This window comes from Trachypithecus francoisi, unplaced genomic scaffold (genome assembly GCF_009764315.1).
Source record: "Trachypithecus francoisi isolate TF-2019V2 unplaced genomic scaffold, Tfra_2.0 Lachesis_group7, whole genome shotgun sequence".
NCBI lineage: Eukaryota > Metazoa > Chordata > Mammalia > Primates > Cercopithecidae > Trachypithecus > Trachypithecus francoisi.
In genome coordinates, this window is record NW_022681472.1 from 32217694 (window position 1) to 32238322 (window position 20629).

Here is a 20629-nt window from a genome sequence, read left to right on the forward strand (position 1 = left end):
TGAAAAATGAAATATATGACAACATCCTAGCAATTTTTTAAAGCAAATTTTTTTTTGTAGGAAAGCTTATAAAATTATCTATCTGGAACACGAAATTAGTATAATTATCTAGTATCTTAGATTAATAACTACAATGTATAGTTTGCTAGATCTGTAAAATTACTTTCAAAATAGATAGTTATTCTCAAAATAAAAGCACAAAATGAAAAGCAGAGGTACCATTTATTTAAATCTGTATTTTCATGGTTAAAAATATGCTTAAAAGGAAAGTCCTAGATAAATATACTTGCTTTTCTAATAACATTTGTTAGCTTGGTTCTAAGTAAAAACTATCAGGCTTGGCTGTTTTACCTAACCTCAGAATCGTGTACTTGATATAATCCAGATATCTAACACCAAACAATAAAAACATCTGCGACAATAAAAGCATGTAACAGTTGTGGAATTGTTTAATTTGGGAGAAATGGTTTGTTTAATAATCACATGTGCATGAATTGATTTCTCCTCTTCGTCAAGAAACTTTTACATTTTGCGAATGATTTTTTTAAAAAATCAACTTAGGATGTGAAAAGCTTTATAAAAGATATCCTGAAATACGTGTTTTGGAATTGGTTCACTCATTCTGCTTTAGAACCTTGTCATGGTCCACCTGTTTTGCTTGGGCTTAAATTATATAAAAATAACAGCATTTTAAAGCAAGCACAATCTTACTTGTTGTACCCAAACATGATAACACGCTTAAAATTCAAGAAGAGCTCTATGCAGGTTGTACCTCTCAGTCACCCAATCTCCTTTCACATATCTGTTCATGTTGACAGACTATGTCATAATACATCAACAGAAAGATCAGCACAGAAGAACAAAATTTCATCACCTGACAGCAAGAGGAAAACTGATTTTCAGTATTAAGTGTGTAAAAATATACCATTAACTCACTTCCAATAAGTCTACTAGCTTTAAAAAATAGGGCATCTGCTATAATCACAAATATATGGTAAGGCAATTAGGTTTATGTCTTTGGTGTCACCCCTTGACTGACAGCCTATTTTCATTTACACTTTTATATGATTTTTAACTCTATTTTGGAAGCAACTTAGATAATTTTTAAAAAATAACTTCTTAATGAGGCATGTAGTTGTATGCATGTAAAAATATATCTACCAAATGTTTTAAAGACAGTCTTTCTTATATTAACCATGAGCAGAAACCTACTGACCATTGAAATAGAAATGGGCATTTAAGCTTCTGATAAAAGTTAGGTATCTTTTATAAACAATATCTTGCTCTGTTGTGTATGGCTTTCAGTAGAAATTTAACAATATCTATAATAAATAATGTCTTTTGCAGCCTAGGACATCATCTGTCACTTTGGCTTTAATTTTGCCCCTGTTTGAACACCCTACAACATATGCACTTCTCTTTTGTCTATTATCGTAGAGTTGTGCTATTCCCAAATATTGACATCATCTACTTTTATCAGCATTAACTGCTCTGCAGCTTCCCAGGCTCATGCTCAGCTCTATTTCTTCCTATTGATTATCTTCCTCACTCCAGCAGGTAGCTAGCCAGCGAGGCTGTCCTGAGAAATAGCTTCCAATGACTTTATACGCACAATTTACACGGAATTGTTTAAAGAAGATATTAGCCTCAATACAAATCAGTGAACCTCATTTAGTCAATACTGCACAATTCTGCTGTTGGCACCCTGTCACATGTTCGTCTTCACAGTCAGCTGCCGTACCCAATCTGCACATTAGCCATAGTATTTAGTTTCATATTAAAATGAAGTCAGATTTTTTCACTTTTGCTTTTCTTTTTGAAATCTTTTCAGTATACTTTTTACATCACCTCACTGAGCCATGTGATAGTAATATATTTTGAAATATAAAAACCTGAGATTAAATGTTTGATTTTTGACAGTGTTCTTAAATATAATAAATTCAAAAGGAAATACTGTTAAGTTAAAATGGAGTGTTTTTCATTAAGTCCAATCAAATGGTAGACAACAAAGGATCTTTTATTTGAGAATATGAAGTGAAAATGAAAACCAGAAAACCTTTACTAAGAAAAGGTCCAGCTAAATTATGTTGGAAGGAGGTCTCCAGATTGAGCCTGGGTGTTTCTTTTACTAAACGTGAATTAAACTAAGATATGTTCTAAAGAAATATCTTACAAAGAAACAAAACTTATGCTTTTTGGAGATGAAAATAAGGTCTAAGAACAGTTGACTTTGAAAATAATTCTAAAGAAAGATCACATATGAAAAAAATTGCCACAGCATCTGATCTTTTCTTATAATCATAACAGGGAAATGTTTAAAGTAATGCTAGTCCCTTCTTTCTCTCCTATGGCAATGCTGTAAAATTCTAGAAGGAGTGTTTATATTTCAGAATTGCTCCTCCTTAAACTACTGGTTTATGATAGTTAATGAAATGATATCCAAATGTTGAAAAAGGAAAAATCCAAATGAAAATCTAAATGTGAACTACAATGAATAACTAGGCAACATAATGCTACTCTGAATGTTTGTACATCTATTACAAAACGAACTGCAATACATTAAAATTCTTCAGTGGTAGTGTAATATATAAGTGAAGGTTTACATATAAAAGCTTTAGCTATCAAAAAAGGATCATTATAAAATATTATCCTAAACGTTTACTTGAAAATATCATTAACATCTTAGAATACATTCTGAAAGTTGTCATTACACCTATTTGCATATTTTTGTAAACCGAAATAGGTAAGAATAAAGCACACCGATCAAAATAGTCTATTTGTTATTAAATGCATCCTCTAGCTTTAGTGGCTGAGGGGCAGAAAGACTTGGGGAACATGAGCAGCAGAGAAAATAGTAATTCTAGTTTTAGAGATTTTTAAGGTCTGTATATGTCACATTTTAACTAAAAAGCAACAATTGAACAAAAAGACGATTTTAATAAAAAGTGATAGTAATAGCAGCATTTTGAAAGTTAACATACAATAAAAATTATATAATAATTATAAATATCTCAAGATTTTCTTTCTTTTTCTATAAGATGCTAACAGTGATTTTTGTTTGACCTTTGCTTTCTTTTATCTTTAAATAGCTTTAGTTAAGCCCAGGTAGAAAAGACATGCTAAAAGATGGGCAGACTATCTTGACCATACATCTTCTCACACATTTATTGCAAACTGACACTCATACAACAGTGTTTTTATTTATTTTTTAATCACAAAGATTCAACAAAGAACAATTCAAGTACCAAGGGAAAATCACACTCCAGGAAAAAGAGAAATGTTGTCACTGCATATTCAAGCTGCGTAAATACAGGTATGGCAAAGATAATTGTAATATTTGTGTGATAGCATTCAAAATAAGTCAATGACCTAAATATGAAAGGGTTTAGGTATAGTTATGTATATGCATTCATGTATAGAAATATTACATGTAATGCACAAATATAAATTCTAGCCGAAGCTAAAATGCACAAACATTATTAGGCTTTTTCAGTTTAAAATATATTTTGATTAACGTGTATTTATATATTAAGAACATTTCTACCAACTATCCTAGTCCATTTATCATGCAATATTCTTATATTAAATAAAGTTGCTTGCTTTATATATTGACAAGCATAAGAATGTTCTCAGTAATGAAAATGTAAGCACAAACAATGGACACAAGATAGGTATTTAAAACTAACAGCAAAATAGTTAAAGATTTCAGAGAAATAAAAATGCTAATATTTTCCCCAAAAAATCTTTCCAAATTAACAATAACGCTTTAAGTGTAAGTCAATGTTGATTTCAATTTATGTCAAAACACGAAAATCTCAAATAATAACATTCCATGATAACTTTTAAAAGAAATTAATTTTCTTTAAATATTTTGTTTTAATTAAATTTCTAAAAGAGAAAATTATTTTTGTTTTCTCAGTCCATTAAGACCTATCTATAGAAGAAAACATGATGCTAAACCTAAAATTGTTATAAACTTTATAAATTTTCATATTTATGATGCATATTAAAGATTAACATTAAAGATCTATAGTGACCACCTGCATAGATTACCAAGACGTTGCCAAAAAAAAATGTGTATCATTTCACTGCATTAGTTTTACCAGCAAAGTATTCTGGATAGATTCCAGAAATTTCAAATAAATATATTTTTCATAAATATTTTGATGTGTATGATCTAGTCATAAAGACTATTTTACCATCAAAATTTAAAAGCATATTGAATTCTATGAGATTATCCTTTCTAGAAATGTAAACTTAATGTATCTAAAGTAAATACACACACAGGCACACACACACACACACAGACATTTTGCCAAGAGACATTCTGTTTTGATTGTTAAAGTGAACTGAAAATGAACACATTAAGATGATTATTGCATTGTCATTTATGTAATTATGTAGCTTAAAAATACATAACCATTTCAGTTAGCCCTAATTTTACATATTTAACAATACAAGTATTGTCATTATTAATTTTTATAACGTGAAAATATTTTAAAATATTAGCTAACATATTTCTATTCAAATTCTAAGACAGTGTTATTTAAAAATATACAATCAAACTAGATAGCTAATTGGATTTATTTCACAATTTTTAATTTGATTTTTCTATATAGAAAAATATGTATAACAAAGTGCAATATTAAAGAAATTAATTTTAGCCTTTTTATAGAGTACTTTTAGACATCTATTACCATCTATAGAAAACACAGATATATCATACATGCATACATATGTTTGTGTCTGTATGTATGCTGTTTATGTATTTTGCACAGAGAAGAAAAACATTGTCATAATCTAGAATAAATAAAGATGTATGTGTATGTCTGTGTGTGTGTGTGTGTGTGTGTGTGTGTGTGTGTAGAGAGAGATGGATAAAAAAATTGGTACCTTACAAAAAAGTTAAAGGTAGGATATTCACATGTTTGAAAATTAATCTAAGGGTATTATGTTATCATATAAACATTATTAATGATTTATCACTCTTTCTCTTAATGTTTGGGGTGTGTATGTGTGTGTGTGTGATATAAATAATTTTAGGGAGATCTAAAATAAGACACTTTGCTTAAAATTATTAAAATAAAACTTAAATCTATTGAGGTTTACTTTTCCAAAATATGAAATACTGAACCTATAAAATGGGCATTAGAATTACACTATATTTTGAAGATTTTCTATTGAAAACTTTCCCCACGTAAATGCTTTTATCAATACTACCATATAGTACTATAAAATATTCTTAAGGCATGTATGAAAATATCATGAAATAAACCCAAAAGTTTCATCTTGCATCACAAAGGTGAAGAGTGTTAGTAAAGACAAAATTCCTTATCATTTGATTCTGCTATAACTGTTTCAAAACTCCTACTGTAATGCTTTTTACGTGTATCATTTGTTGGTCTTCCAAATTTGTCCTTTTCTCAATATTCTAGGGCTGAAAAAAATAATATAACACTACATGTCAAGAATTTACATAGCTACCTAAGAGTTAATATCTTGGCCATCTTTAAGACTATGCATTTAGTTATAGCCTCAGTAATGCCAGTGTTACAGCATTCAAGTGATGCTATTAAAGGACACCTTATTAGTAAGTGGGCATCTTACTATGACCTGACTACTTAGATTTCTGAAGCCATACACACACACACACACACACACATATGTGTATAAAAACCACCTTATGTGAACTATTCATCCCCATGAGGGTAGCAATAGTGTTTGTTGTCACGAAGTTGACAAAAAGCAGTACACAAAAAGTTGTATGTGATTATCAAGTAGACATATTCATTTCCTAATTCCCAGACAATTAACAAAGATAAAACTATACCCTGAGATGCCTCCCTTCTAATGCTAAACTAATGATACAACAGAATCAAAATACGTTAGGAGTGGGGGAGGGGAGATTGAGAGCCAAATACCTTTTTTGAGGCTCCACAATGGGTTGAGGGCCTAATTATTTTTAAGTATAATCCAACCAACCTCTTCTCATGCTTAGCTGCACTGAGTGACACGATTTGTGATGCCCAGTGTGCTGAAACTGAGCAGGTTGCTGTCAGTTTAAAAATGACTATAATAAAAGTGACCATGAAGATGGATCTTGTGATTTTGCGTTTCTAATCAGTCATCTGTGAAGAACACTTTTGCTTTGATTCAGCAGACTGGTGACAGCCATGATTGATAGTGCACGAGGATTAAAAAAAGGTTATTAACTGTCTTCCTATTAGGCTCAATGTATTACCCCTCTAGGTGCATCTCATACTTAAAGTACTTACTCAGGTAAGGTCAAGAATGAACTCTATGGAGATGGTATCCATCCTGTTGAAAACGAGTGAGGCATCCTTGCATTGATTTTTTTTTTTTTTTGTAGCATTTAAGCTATGTTTAATTCCACTGTCTTATTCATTAGCTAAAGGATAGAAATTTCATGCTTCTAACAGTATACATATGGAAAGTACTAAAGGTATAGAAAATAGCTTTAAATGTAAAAATTTGAATGTAGAGATAACTAGCAACATGTGTGTGACATATACATGAATCTATACTTAAACAGATGGTCATATATTATACAACCTATGAAGGCACTTTTAATGGTAAACACTAAACTTGATTTATAATTAAAAATTAAATATCTGTGTTGTAAATGCAAAAAATTGTTTCAATTTTCAATCATCCATAAATGGCAAGTTCATGATAAAGAAAAACTTAAGAAAAATTCAAAGGATGTCTTAAAATACCTAGGCATTTGTTTTGGTTTAAATTCTTTAATTTATTAACTTCATCTCATTTTAATTTTTTAAGGTTGGAAATATTAACATAGAAATGAACACTTGAGTGACAGCATCTTTAAATAGCATACTATATACAAACACATACACGGATAGTATTATAGATCCCAAAGTATTTAAAGTCTTCCAGTAACTGAGGACATGCCATTAAAAGAAATAGTAAAATATTAAATGTCACCATATTTCCTGTGCTCATTTATTATAAAAGCCAAAGTATACTGAAATTTTTTGAACTTTTTTAAAACTTATTGTTAAAATATTTTAAATTTACAAATGTAGTTTCAAGAGATAAATTAAACATATGCATTTTAATTTTAAATTACAGTATTATGTTTCTTCATATGTTTTCCACTGTAAACACTAAGCACATGTTAAATGTAATGTGAATTAGACAAAAATATTTAAAGACATCAATACCTTGGCATTGAGGTAGCCATTTAAACAATAACCAAATCTCAGCTCTATATGCTTGGCGGTTCCTCACTGAGCAACTCTGCACAGTAGCGCAGAATAAGAAAATGTTACCAGTATGACATTAGAGTTTCAATGCAGGAAAAATTATGTCCAAAAGTTTTTTCTAGGATATCATAGCCTGTTTCTCCAGTGCCAGTAATTATGCCCATTTTTGGTCTATAATAAATTACATTTTGAAAATATACTGTTTTAATATTGGGACCTATCAACAATGAAATACAGAGAAAGTAAGGAAATGAAGTTCAAGATTTCATTGAATTTTTCTTTATAGCCTGAAACATTGGCTCTCCATCCTACTCCGCTTAATATTGCAATTGCTGCTTTTAAAAGCCTTTCTAGTTCTCTAGCATTTTATGTAGGCCAAGTACAATTTAAATACTTACACATTGAAACCCTCTTCATAAAAATGTTAGATCAATATAAAAATTGTTTATTTAATAAATCGTGTTTATGTGGAGTGGACTTAAGTGTAGATTTTATAATTCATACAAGATTTCCTCAATAAGACAAGTTACCTTTGTTATTAAATGAATTTTCCTTTCTGTCCTACACAACTTCAGCAGGCAAACTTGCATTCTAAAATTTAGAAATCATGATGAGATAAGTGACCGAGGGAGATATTTGGTCAATGATAGCATTCTATATTCTTGTGCAAATATTTGTCAAAGGTTTCACAATGAAATTGTAAGTTAAGAAATATGTTGTGTGTTTCTCGAAAATATTGTTTGCTTTTAAAATAAAAAAAGAACAATGCAATCCAATCTATCTCATGGTAGTTTACACAATGCTCTGAAATGTTAGTGAAATGCCCAACTTCCTCCATCTGCCTAATTCAAAATGTCTTAAGGAAAATGAGGAAATACAAAGGCTAGGTAGGCCTTAGAGGAACACACACATTTCCTGGTGTCCTCTGTTTCTTATGGAATCAGGATCTAGAACGCATAGTACACGTAACACACACTTTATGAAAGAACAAGGCAAAGACGATTTCAGGTAAAGTTTAAGTAATCTCCAAGGTAGTCAATTACCATTACCATAAATGAAATTAACGTTGAGCAGACTCCAACAGTGGCAGACAAGAACATTTTAAAATGCAACATCTTCCTTTATCCTTTTGGAACTCCAGAACAACATCTTCCTTTATCCTTTGGAGCTCCAGAACAGAATGTTGTATTCATGTTCAAACAAATAACAGAACTGGCAAACACAAACACACACACCCCTTGTTTGTGCAAACTCCTTCCATTTAGTTTTGAGCCTATTGTGACCTGTTTTCATAGACTGCTGGGATACAAGGCATCTTTAGTTTACAGTTTCTAAGACTTGGATTTCTTTTAGTTTAAAACTCTCTTCTGCGGTTCCTCCAAGCCTATATGCATCTCTCCTTCTCCTCCCTTTCTCCTCCAGAACCTACTAGGGCACATAAGGTAGGGGTATGGACTGGGTGGTTCACATATGTGTAGCCAGAACGTGGAGATCGGCAGCTGCTGTCCACTCCCAGACTGTGTACCTGAGCGCAGTGGCCACTCTGCTCTTCCGCCCAGCCCACTCCTGCCTGCAGTGTTGCTGCTGTCACGCCAGCCGGTGATTTGATAGGCTTGTCGGGTTGCCATGGTGTTGACTTCTTGCCTCTGAGGAGCTGCCCAATGACTGGAGGTCTGGGATTAAAGCGGGAAGAGGCAGCGGCCACAGCGAATTTCAGCGGCAGCTGCAGCAGCTAGAAACAAGAGGCAAGAGGACGAGGTCTTTAGGTTGCGTCCCCCTCCTGCAGTCAGGGCTGCCAGTGAGGGAAAGAGAAGAAAGTGTGCACAGTTGAAATGGTGACCACTCGAAGTCAGAAGATACAAGCTAGGGCTTTGAGACCCGCTCAGGAATAACTCATGAGCAATCAGCACGCGCTGAGAGGAACCGTCTTCCAGAATTCGTTATTATTCACATTAGACATTACTGGAGTGGGTGGTGGGACTGAGAGTAAAAAGGTGTTAAAAGGGACCTAAGTGGTTGATACATTTCCCCCACACCCTACCGTTCATTTGGGCAACGAAATAATTTGACAGATGTAAAGGCGCTGCACGGTGAACTTTATATCATGGAAACTGACTTAACTCCAAGAAGCGAAAGTGCAATTAGACAGCAACCGAGTATAAGAAAATAGTTGCCTTGGACGGAGACTGGTGGGGCGGGGGGTGAGGGGGCGGGGAAGTCAGAGAGTGCATGTGCAATGCACAACCCCAGACGGAAATTGTAAACTAGGAAATGAAAGGGAAAGAAACCTCTTCTGTTATAAATTAGTAGGTAGGTGAAGGTTATGCAAAGAAGAAAAGGGAAAGTAAAGCTGTTAAAAGAATAGAATAAATCCCCTGGGAGTTCAACTCGAAATCCCCCTTTACTCCCCAATCCAAAGGGAGTAGGAGGAGGAGAAAAAAGTGCATTCTGGTGTGATGAGAACTCTCTGGAATGTCTGGAGGAGAGGATAGAAGTGTGAGGGTAAGAAGACCCGGGTGCTAAATAAATCGCAGGAGAGATAAATGGGGGAGGGGCAGGGTAGGAAAGAAACAGTCCGCGATTCACCCAAGGGACTAGGAGATTCAGAGAGATTCCAGCAGAAGGAAAGGAACAGAAGTTCAGGCTCCCAGCGTAAGGAAAGGAGGAAACGACAAGAAACCCTAAGAGAAAAAGAGGAAAAAGGTGTGTGCTGCTGAGGCGGGGCGTGGGAAGACAACCTCAGTCAACTGGAAGGAGCCAAAGACAGGCAGCAATTACTAGGACTTCGGCCAGAGAGGGCAGAAGACTGTGTAGACAGGCGGTCAACCAGAGCAGCGCGGGGCAAGACTCTGGAGTGCGAAGCCAGGTGCCGCGCGGTCCGCGCCCCGGCTCCGGGCGACGCAGGGACTTTGCTGGCAATGAGAAGGGCTGCTCGACCAGTCTGCCGGTGTCACGATTCCCCGCGAGTCGCAAGCACACGCCTCACTAACTACTTTACAGCCACTTCCATTGATTTTCTTTAACAAATAAACATAATACCCGTTACAGCAACACTTCCTCTTGCTGCCGCAGCTAGAATGCCATAAGCTCTAATGACTGCATTTCTCCGGACAGCAGTTTTCACATCTCCAAATAAATTGTTTTCCTTCACTTCAGGTTTGGAGAGCCTAGTCCTCGCCCTTCTCTATAATTTGGGAATCATCTTTAAGAATAGGTAGAAGACAAGTCCAGACACTAGTTTGTAAATCTGGTAGGGCTCACTCTTATTTGCATATTAATTTTGCTTATAAGAAGTAACTCAATTTGGGAGGCAACGGCCGGCAAAGAAATCGACTCCTTTACATCTGCAGGGAAATCAACATTAGTTCGGCAGGCACACCTAAGCTACTGCCCTCGAGTTGTCTCTTCAAATATTCCTTTAAAAATAAAGTATTTATTTTAAAGTAGCCCCCCTTCAAACGCCCGTTTCTGCTGAGGTTCTTCCATACATGTCAAAGGGTTGTTGAATTATTCATTATTGTAATTACTATCATCATTGTCATTATCCCTTTCCATGTGGAAATAATTTTATTATCGTAATTTGATATCTGAAGAATTTCCTGTTAGTCGTTTGATAATCATTTTTTTCTGCTGAAAAGAAAAGTTTTGTTTATAAATGAGATAGAGAAAATGTTTTAAATGCTTTGATGTTTGCTATAGATTTCCGTTTATCTAATCGATCGGAATGCCAATAAAATCGATTAAAGGTTTAGTGTTTTACAAACAACCATTTTGTGCTTTTTGATTTTACGTTCAGAATGATTTTAATAAAGCTAATGCTTTCCTTTAACATTCTCCCTCGAAAAAAAAAAAACTAAATCTTCATCGTTTTTCCTTTTATTATTAGAAATTGCCACTTAAAATTCTCTTAATAGGAAAATAAACAAAAAATATAAGCAATGGCTGAAATGGTTTAAATTTCATTCTCTTATTGCTCAAGGTATTTAAATAAAGCCCTTTAAAATCTTGGTGAATTATATGCGATCATTCAGTGATTGCGGAATATTAAATTAAACTTAGATAAATCCGCATTGAAGGAGGCAGCACCCAATCCTGAATTTATTTCCCATTTTCTCTAACAGCATCACTGCGCTCCTCTCTTTGCAATGACAATGTGCCAAATCTGGGCATTTTGAAAACATTTTCCATATGCTTTAACAGGGGACTGATAGACAAAGAAGAAAAGGAGATGATCTTTTTGCTCTGAGGTATATTTTCTTTAACCTTTTTCTCTTAGAATTTAGTTGATAATCATTTTAAAGCAAAAGTTTGAAAATAATTTAATGCTTTTTTTTTTTTTTTTTTTTTTTTTTTTTTGCTTTCACCTTTTTCTATCTTGTCATTTATTTCTGAATTGGTGTTTTGGTTATAATTTAACGTAAAGCTACCATTCCTGTACCTTGGCAAACCACATTTTCTTTCAAAATCTTTGATTCATTTAGTTTCTGCTAGTTGTCTTAAGTAATTAAAGATAGAAACAATTATACATTTTGTAACTTAGATCAGATGGGCCGTTTTTGTTGTTGTGGTGGTGGTGGTTTTGCTGTAGGATTTAATAGTTCTCTTGTATCTAATATTTAGGGACATTACATATAGTGGTGGTGGCTTTTCTTCAGCTGTAAATATCTGCACATTTGTCTTAGAAATGTGGGTGTTTGGATGAATGCAATGTCGTTTTAAAATAATTTTATTTGGTGGCCAGAGTTTAGTATACTGTCTATACAACACTTCATTGACTAGATATAGATGCTTTTAGTCTAAAATATCACTTTATCTTCTGCTCAATGAAATTAGTTATTCTGTCTCTGTGTGTGTCTGTCTGTATCTTCTCTCTCTCTCTCTCTCTCTCTCTCTCTCTCTCTCTCCTCTCTCTCTCTCTCTCTCTCTCTCTCTCTCTCTCTCCTTTCCCATTTGGATCTTGTCTTGGAGCTCTTCCCCAGACAGAATGTAACATTTTCTTTGGATACTCTTGCTGGAAATATCTCCATATATATTTGAGGATTGTGTGATTGTGATCTTGGTTTTGGTGGTGTGAACATGTATGTGTGTTGTGGGGAGGAACGTGATAAGGGGTCCTCATTAATTTGCATAAGTGCTGTGGAAGTGCTTATGAAGTTAGTGAACTGTTATTGTTTGGGGAGAGTCCTGTCTGATTTGTTTATAAACACTGGGCTGGTTGCTTAGAGGGAAAAGAGGTCACAGCACTGTCTGAGCTCTGACCTCTGAAAGGCCAGAGGGCATCTGACTTTTCTCTTTCTTCTCCCTTTCCCTCCTCTCCTCCCTTAATTCTTCCTTCCTCAAACCCTCTAGCTTCCTTTCTCCCTTCCTTCTCCCTTCCTTTCTTCTCCCTTCTCCCTCCTTCTCCCTTCCTTTCTTTACCTGTGTCTAACTCTACATAATGACTCCCCTTCCCCCTAAAAGGTCAGAATCCCCAAGGGGGAAAAAAAAAAAAGCTAAAACATTTACTCCAAAGTAAAAGCCAAAAATTGACTTTAATCCAGGAAGAGAGAAATACACATGGATATAGAGGTGCAGAGACAGAAACCTGGGAACAAAAGGGGGACACTGCTATGCTTTTTAAGAAAAAGAAGAAGGCCATAGAGGAGATAAGAGTGTAGCTGGAGGAGGGGAGGGATTCAGGGAGAGATTTAACTGCCCACAAATACTACACACATATATACACACTCAAAATGCCATTCCCTTTTGATTTCCACTAGCTCACTCCCTCCATCAAAGAAAGTGTCCATTCTCAATGTTAGGTCATAGTTTAAGCCCCCCCGCTTTGTTGTTAGTTCTTTAAAAATATATATCTCGTTCTGTATAGAAAGCTTGGGATCCCTCACCACACACAGAGCCACACAGACACATACACCCCACTATTTCTTGAATTATTTCACTATAAATATAATGTGTTTATGACACCTTCCAAAACAAGTCCTGCACCTTTCCATTCATTAACTCCGCATCCCTCCCTTGCACAAATACCCCCCAACCCTGTCACACTCCTCACCCCCCTACACACACAGTAACAAATATTGGTATCAGGCTTAAGTGTGTTTTGGAAAAGGGTTGCTAACTTAAACAAAAATGTTAGTTAACACACCGCCTTTGTTAAATAGCCCCCGGGTGGAGAAGACCCAACAAAAAGAGAAGAGGAGGAGGGGGCTGAGGATCTGAAAGTGTCTGTGGTGATATAAAGAGTTCCTAACGCTGAAATCTTCTAATACCTCGTTTCAAACTGAGCTCATCTATAGACCCCGGAAGCGCGGTCAAAAGACTGGAAACCTTTTCCCCCTTGGGCTGGAGTTGTTCTTGAGCTGGAGGGACATTGGGGAGAGGGAGGTGGCGTATTTATTAGTGAATTGGTGAGGACAGGGTGGGAGAAGGACAGAACAAACAGCTGAAAACTCATTAGACCGATTGTGAAGAGTGTCCTCGGAGTGGATTTGGGAAATAAAATACGCCGAAGAAAAAGGCCAGAAGTGGAAATTACCTTTTGTCTCAATGTTAATTACTCCTCGCCTCCAACACTCAACACCTAACCACCTGGTATTCCTTTTTGGTTTTCCCCTAACTCGGCGCTCAATGTCAGGGTCCGAGTGCTCTGCACTGGATGTGACTGGCCTGGGGTTGCCCTGTAAAGTGTTGAAGAGGATACAGGGAAAGTTCTTGGTGCGGCAGGGAAACCTCTGCTCCTTTCACTTTGAAATAAAAAGTGACCCAACGTTCCGTGAGGGCGGCGGCGGGTTCGCGCAGAGTTTAGGGACAGTGGAATGGGGGTGGGACAGGGAGTGGGAGTCAGGGTCAAAGGTGGATGGCAAGGCGTCCGCAGAGACCCAAGAGGAGCAGCTGGGTTTCCTGACGCTGGGAGCCGAGATGTAGGGAGCAAAGGGCCTCGGCACAACGGCGCAGCCAGGTCCAGCCGCTCGGATCGCGCTCGCGCCCCATAGCGGCCCGCGGGCTGGGCTCGGGCTCGCCCGCCTCCCCGCGCCCCTGCCCGCGGTGCCGCGCTCCGCGCCCCCGGGTCCACCCCACGCAGTCCCGCCGCCGCTTCAGCCCAACAGCTCTCCTCACGCTGGCGCGCTCCGAGGCCAAGCCCTGGAGGAAACTCTTGACTCTGCGCTAGAACCTCTCTGCCCCTTCCCTCAGCCCATTAACCCCCGACCCTCACCTCCAGCCTCTCTTCTTAGAGAAAAGGTGAAAGAAAACGAGAAAGAGATGGTAACAACAACAACACGCACATACACACACACACACACCACACACACACACGTTAGGAGGAGAATCCTCGCCAGCAAAAGAAGGGGTTGAGAAAGTGGGCACCCCTTACAAGTCCTCTTTTGTTTTCTTACTTAGAAATCAACCGCCCCCACCACCAGACACACACACACACTCACACACACACACACACACACACACACGGATACACACAGTTGTATTTTCCAAGAAAAGACGGGGGAGGTGTAGAGGAGAAATAGCCACCAATTTTTTGTAATTGTTTTCCTGATTTGACGTTTGCTGTTTTGACATTAATGACATTAATGTTACTGATGTTTCAGGGAGAAAAAGGCAAAAGAAATAAAGAACTTGAAAAAGAAATGATCATCATTTCCCTATTCTTCCACGCCAGAAATAGACCTCTTTCTTCACCTGAGCCTGAAACAGACTTATTGTTCTCAGGTGTTTCCTTCATCATATCCATTTACCCGTCTGAAGTCGCAGGAAATGGTTTTTCCATCAGTGAGCTTGTACATGGAGCCCTCTCCCGCAAAGGGCTTGATCTTTTCTGATTTGAACCTGAAAGTTTCCCTGCCTTCATTTCCCCTCAGTCTCTTTAAAAGCTCCCATTCTCCTTCCCCATGCACACACCTCAAATAGTTTTTTTAAAGCCAGAAATTTTGCTCTCTGGGGTGTTTTTCAGTAAACAGTAACGCTACATAAACACCTTTTTCACTTACAAGTTGCAGAGAATTTAAATTTTACCCCTGTGTGCATGTATGTTTCTTAAGGCATATGGATAAACCCCACTGAGGTGCAATCAGATACTGCTAGCAAATTGGTGATACAATTGCTGGGTAAAGGTGGGGCTGTAAACAAAGTAAATTTACAGTTTTAGAAAGCTTTCGACTTTCAACAGATTTCTTCCCAAAGAAGTTTAAAATCGAATAAAGTCTTTGGAGAGACAGATGATTTTCTTTCTGTTAACATTTAGTAGCCCTGGCTTCTAAAACACTAGTACCTGCACTGACTCCGGATCCCTAAGGTGGTGATTTGCTTTTTTTCTCTCTTAATAAAGACCATATCTAGTTTTTTTTTTTTTTTTTTTTTCCCCCCTCCACTCCATGCCTCTGGACTTTCATTGTAACTTTAGCCAGCTGCTGAAGGCAACCAGCTTTCCTGATCTGGGCCTAGGTCTGCTTTTTTGAGGACTGTGCTTTTATCCTCCCAGGTGTTTTGTTTGGTTTTTAATCCATTTGCATCAGTCCTAGGATTTTCCAAATGTTCTCTGATAACGCAAGGTTTTAGGCCTGGAAAGATGCATTTTTACAGCCTCTGTAGTTCCAAATACTTGTGCGATAAACCTTTCTGTTGGTATTTGGTAGATTTGTGCTTAAGGCCTAAGACAAGGTTTTGAAGCAGATCCTGGCGATCCAGAACTTCAAAGGCCTGTCACTCAAAGGCAGCTGACACATCACCTGTCCAGGAAGCTGGACACTGCAAGTATTTCCTGTTTTTAGCTCATTTGATTTGTTATTCTTACTTTCTGTTTAGAATTCCTATTTTTGAAATATTACATAGATGGTGTCTACCTGTGACCTGTAGTATAGTAGTTATAAATGCATCAAGATGCTGACTAGCAATGCATATATATATATATATATATATTCCGTATATATATTCCAAATTCAGTAGGGGGTATTTAAAAGTATGTCTATTCCTAGTTTTAGTTAATTATCTTTTAATGAAAGTGTCACTCATCTTCACATCTGTAATATTGGAAAGAGATAATTAGATTTTCAAATGAGAATCAGCCACCTTAAATTTTGCACCAGAAAATACCAAGTATATTTCATTCTAATGAGATCTGTAGTGGGGTTTTAAAATTCATTATAATGTGCTTCAAGAAAGATAACTCAACATACTCAAAAGATGAAAGGTTTTTCTTTTCTAAGTCTTCTTAAAGTTATTACATTGAACTTATGCAATTCTGATAAAATATTCAAGAATATTACATAAAGGCTAGAACTGTACCCCCCCCCAAACATTCTTGCAACCGTTACTTATTCTCATTTGGAAGTTTTCTTTGACTAACCGCTTCCATCTCCCATAACCTGGATTTTCTCTCCTGCGTATACAAGTGAAGGATACGTGTTTAAATAGAGTACCTAAGGATCCAGAGTGTAATTCCTCCTTTGAAATAGGCTGGGCTGAGCGGTGTTTGCACACAGGCAGGCACCCTTTATTTACATATATCTGCATATTTGCTCAGGCCTCCGCATATCGCCATTAAAGTGCGTTCATGTGCTCAGCAGAATAAACTCGGCAGAGAAAAGCTCTTCATTACCCTAACTCATATTTCTGCTTAAAGCTCCCTAGTAAACAAATCTCTGGTCCGATAATAATTACTTTGCCTCATTAAAAAAAAAAAAAAAATCTCGAATGGTTAAAGGGCAATGCTTTGGCGGTATCTATGTTTTATTTCCTTCCCCTTCTTGCTCTGTGTGTGCCTGTGTTTGTGTGTAAGAGCGTGTGTGTGTCTAATGAAGTTTGGGAGTCGCGCGCAGGGGCGCGTGGGGTGCGAGCCCCGGAGGTCCCCATCCCCTGTCCTCTCCGCGGTCGTCGCGTCCTGGACTCCAACCGCAGCGCTCGGAGCCTTGGAAGCCGTGAGGCTCCGGAGCTGCTCTGAGTCCGGGCTGCGCGTCATTTGCAGTCTGGGGAATGTTGATCACCTCACTAATTACACCTCTCTCTCCCCCCTCTCCCTCTCCCTCTCCCTCGCTCTCCTCTCTCATTCCCAGAGTGCATATCGGGAATAGACACACAAAGACATGCGCACTCAACTTAATCAGCCATTTTTTTAAACAGGGCTAAAACGATAATAATTAGCAGAATAAAGACATATCGGATTTTCATTTCCTTTCCTCCTTTTCCCAACCCCTTCACAACCAAACAGCGAGACCGCGGTCGGCACATGCTTTAACTCCTCCCGGACCCCCGAGGACCGCTCCATGCCCCCCACTTTCTGCTCCAACGTTTTTATTTTCACCCAATAAAGTTCGAGGATTATTTTTTATTTTTTTATTTTTTTAATGAACCCTCTCGTTTTACTTGGATGTGATCAGCTGTAAGTAAAATAAAAGCAAAACAAAAAAGAGGCGAAGATCGAGTAGGAACTGCAGGGGAAATGGAAAGTAAGTTTTTTCTTTAACTTTTATTGAGTAGTTTGTGTTAAATTTAGGTCGAGTATCGATTATCTTTCCAGCCTGATCTTGCACAATCTTTGATATTTCGCTCCCTCTCTCTCCCTCTCCCTCTCCGCCTCTCTCCCTCTCTGCCCCTAGCTCGCTCGCTCCTGCTCGCTCTCGCACACATCCCCTCATCCCGACCATCTCTTCCGCTCTGCCCCCCTTTTCTATCTCTTTCCCCCTTTTTTGGCTCAAGGTTTTGCTCCGCTGAGGGAGGGAGGGGGCAATGAGGGACCTGATTTTCCACTTTCTTTAGGGGGGCTGCGTTTTTCAGGATTTAACTTTTGGATTAAGTGGCGGAGGATCATCTACATTTGCTCAGGCAGTTTTCTCTCCTTTTCCTTATCTTTTCGGGTTCTGCCTTCCTCGCGAGCCCCGGGCATTCTAGCGGCTGGGGGAAGCTGTCAGCTCCGCAGCGGCGCCGGCACTGCCAGGGGTCCCTGCTCGCCCCGCGCCCCCGCACCCGGATCGGGATGACTAGTCCTCCGCACTCATCCTCCGAAAGTTTGGACGTTGGTCGGTGGGGCTGGGAGCCCTTCTCTTCCTGCTCTTTCCCTGCTTTACCCTCCAACCCCCACCCCACCCTATTCAGCCTCGTTTTTCTTCCCCCTTTTACCACCCGCCCCTCTTCCCCTTCTCAAGTTCCCCGAAGGTCGCTTAGTGTGCGCGGCTGGAGGACGCCCGGGGGTTCGTGCGCTCTGGGGAGGGGATTTCAAGAGACTGGGGTGAACGTTGGGGCTGGGGCTGCAGGTAGACACCGGCCCACCGGAGCGGGCGCGGCGGGCGCTGCCGAGGGCTGCTCTCGGCTGCGCGGGCGCGGGCGCCGCGGAGGGAAGGCAGGTCCGTTAGGAGGCGGGATCTCTCGGCCGCTGGGCCGGGGACCCGGGAGGCGGCGGCTGCTTGCTCGGGACGGAAAGCCGCTGGGTGTGGGTTAGACCAGCGGATAGACGCCCGCGGCTTGGGGTCAAGAATCTTTTCCTTTCTTTTTAGCAAAGGGCAAGGGGTGTGTGCGTGTGCGTGTGTGTGTGTGTGTGTTGAGTGTCTGTGTTCGGCTGTGAGAACCGATTCATTCTTCGCCCCCCCTAAAAGGGTTCCATGCCTACAAATAACTTCACCTCCTTCGCTTCTCCAAGCATCAAGTGCGCCTTCTGGCTGGGAGCAGCTAAGGGAAAAGGGGCTGGAATGCACCGTGTCTCTCCTTCCTTCTACTTCTATCCACTCCCAACCCCCTTCTCTCTGCTCTTTTCTATCAGAAAAAAAAAAAAAAATTCTCATGAAATTGTATAAAGTTTCTCTGCCAATGTCCAAGTTACAAAAGGTTCCCTATCCTAACCCCCTTCCCCCAGAAGACGATGCACTGGTTTCTATTTCTTTTGTTACCTGTGATCCGGGCGGGGGGCTCCTTTCGGCCGCTCAGGCTGGGGTCCGGCCCAGAGAGGAGGCTTCTGCGGGCGCCTGTGGCCGCTACTTCTCACTTCCGCGCGGTTCTGGTGAGGTTTTAGCTACCGTTCGGTGAGACACCCTCCTTGTAGGTACCAAAGGTTCAGATCGCAAACACGGACCCCCCCACCTCGACCCCTACACACAGAGAGACACACTCACACTCAACACACACTCACAGACACACATTCTCCCTACTCTCCCCCCCACCTCCGGCCCCCACCGTGTCTTTCCCCTCCCCCCTTCCAAAAAAAGCACACACACACATACACACAACAACAACATCCCCCCCCCCCAACACACACACACAAACAAAAACCCAAAGACAAGTTCACTGGCAGAAGATGGTGGATTGACACTGACTCAGACAGAGGCAGGTTCACCAGGAAATCTGGCCGTCCTGATTTCTGACAGTTGCATTTCCTCTCCTTGAGTCCTCCCCCCCACCCTTTTTATTAACTCTGTTCCATGTTTAATCAAGGATCATGTAGATGGCAAAAGGAGAGACAGAGAGGAGAGAGGAAGAGAGAGAGAGAGGGGGAGAGAGGGAGAGAGAGAGAGAGAGAGAGAGAGAAGAGACAAGAGACAGAGGAGGGTTTTTTTTTTTTTTTTTTATTGTGTTCTCCTGGATTTTCAGTGGCTTGATCCCTATAAACGTGGAGTGGTTAAAGCTCATATGTAGTATTATATTTTTAGTTGGGTAGATGGATGGAAGAGTGAGAGAGAGGCTGCGGCTGCCGCTGCCTTTTCGGGTGTTGCTTAGATTAAGGCTGAGACTTGGCTGCGATTGGGACGCGACAGTGACACGGGCATCGATCGCTTCCATTGAGAGCAATGCAAAAACACAGCCCGGGTATGTAACACTCTCGGTGCTATCAACACTTGTTTTACTTTGTATTTACTGGCAAAACTGACTGAGCAAACTCAGACTTTCTTTCTGTTTTTTTTTTTTTTTTTTTTTTCTGTTTCTTCTTTACTAACGGAAGAATACAAACAATTGTGTATAGAAATTGCTGAAAAGGATGGTTTAAATAAAACAGAAAGGAGATATTCAGAATTATTTCACTACCTCTGTGACTGACTGTTTCGGAGTTTTCCTTTTCCACTGAGGAGCATATTAAAGAGAATGGAGGTTTTCTTTTTTCCTTCCTCATCTTAAAAAATATATATTCTTAAGGGAATATTTGATAGTTTTCAAGGTTTGTGGTTTCAATCAGCAGGAAGGCACACAAAAATAAAAGATGGCTAGCCAGCTGTTTTAACCTCTTGCACCTGGCTTCAGTGTGGGGATCATAAGGTTTATACAGTTATTTTTTTAAATGGTTTTAATATTTATGGCATAAACTAGGGAGAGCATCACTGTGTTTTTATTCAGTTGCTGGCTGATTTTGGATTTTTAAAAAAGTAAACTCATATTCAGGTGTTTTCATGTTTATG

The 20629-nt window shown here is 39.0% G+C and overlaps 1 long non-coding RNA gene across 1 annotated transcript in view; it reads right to left on the reverse strand.

The window, feature by feature from the left end:
- LOC117079019 overlaps positions 1-19358 on the reverse strand; it is a 70129-nt gene extending 50771 nt beyond the window's left edge. Inside the window, exons 1-2 of the long non-coding RNA XR_004435251.1 lie at positions 19133-19358; positions 8773-8979 (exon numbers count right to left, since the gene is read on the reverse strand). This is a non-coding gene — a long non-coding RNA (uncharacterized LOC117079019). The remainder of the gene's footprint in view (positions 1-8772; positions 8980-19132) is intronic.
- Between the last annotated feature and the right edge of the window lie 1271 nt (positions 19359-20629).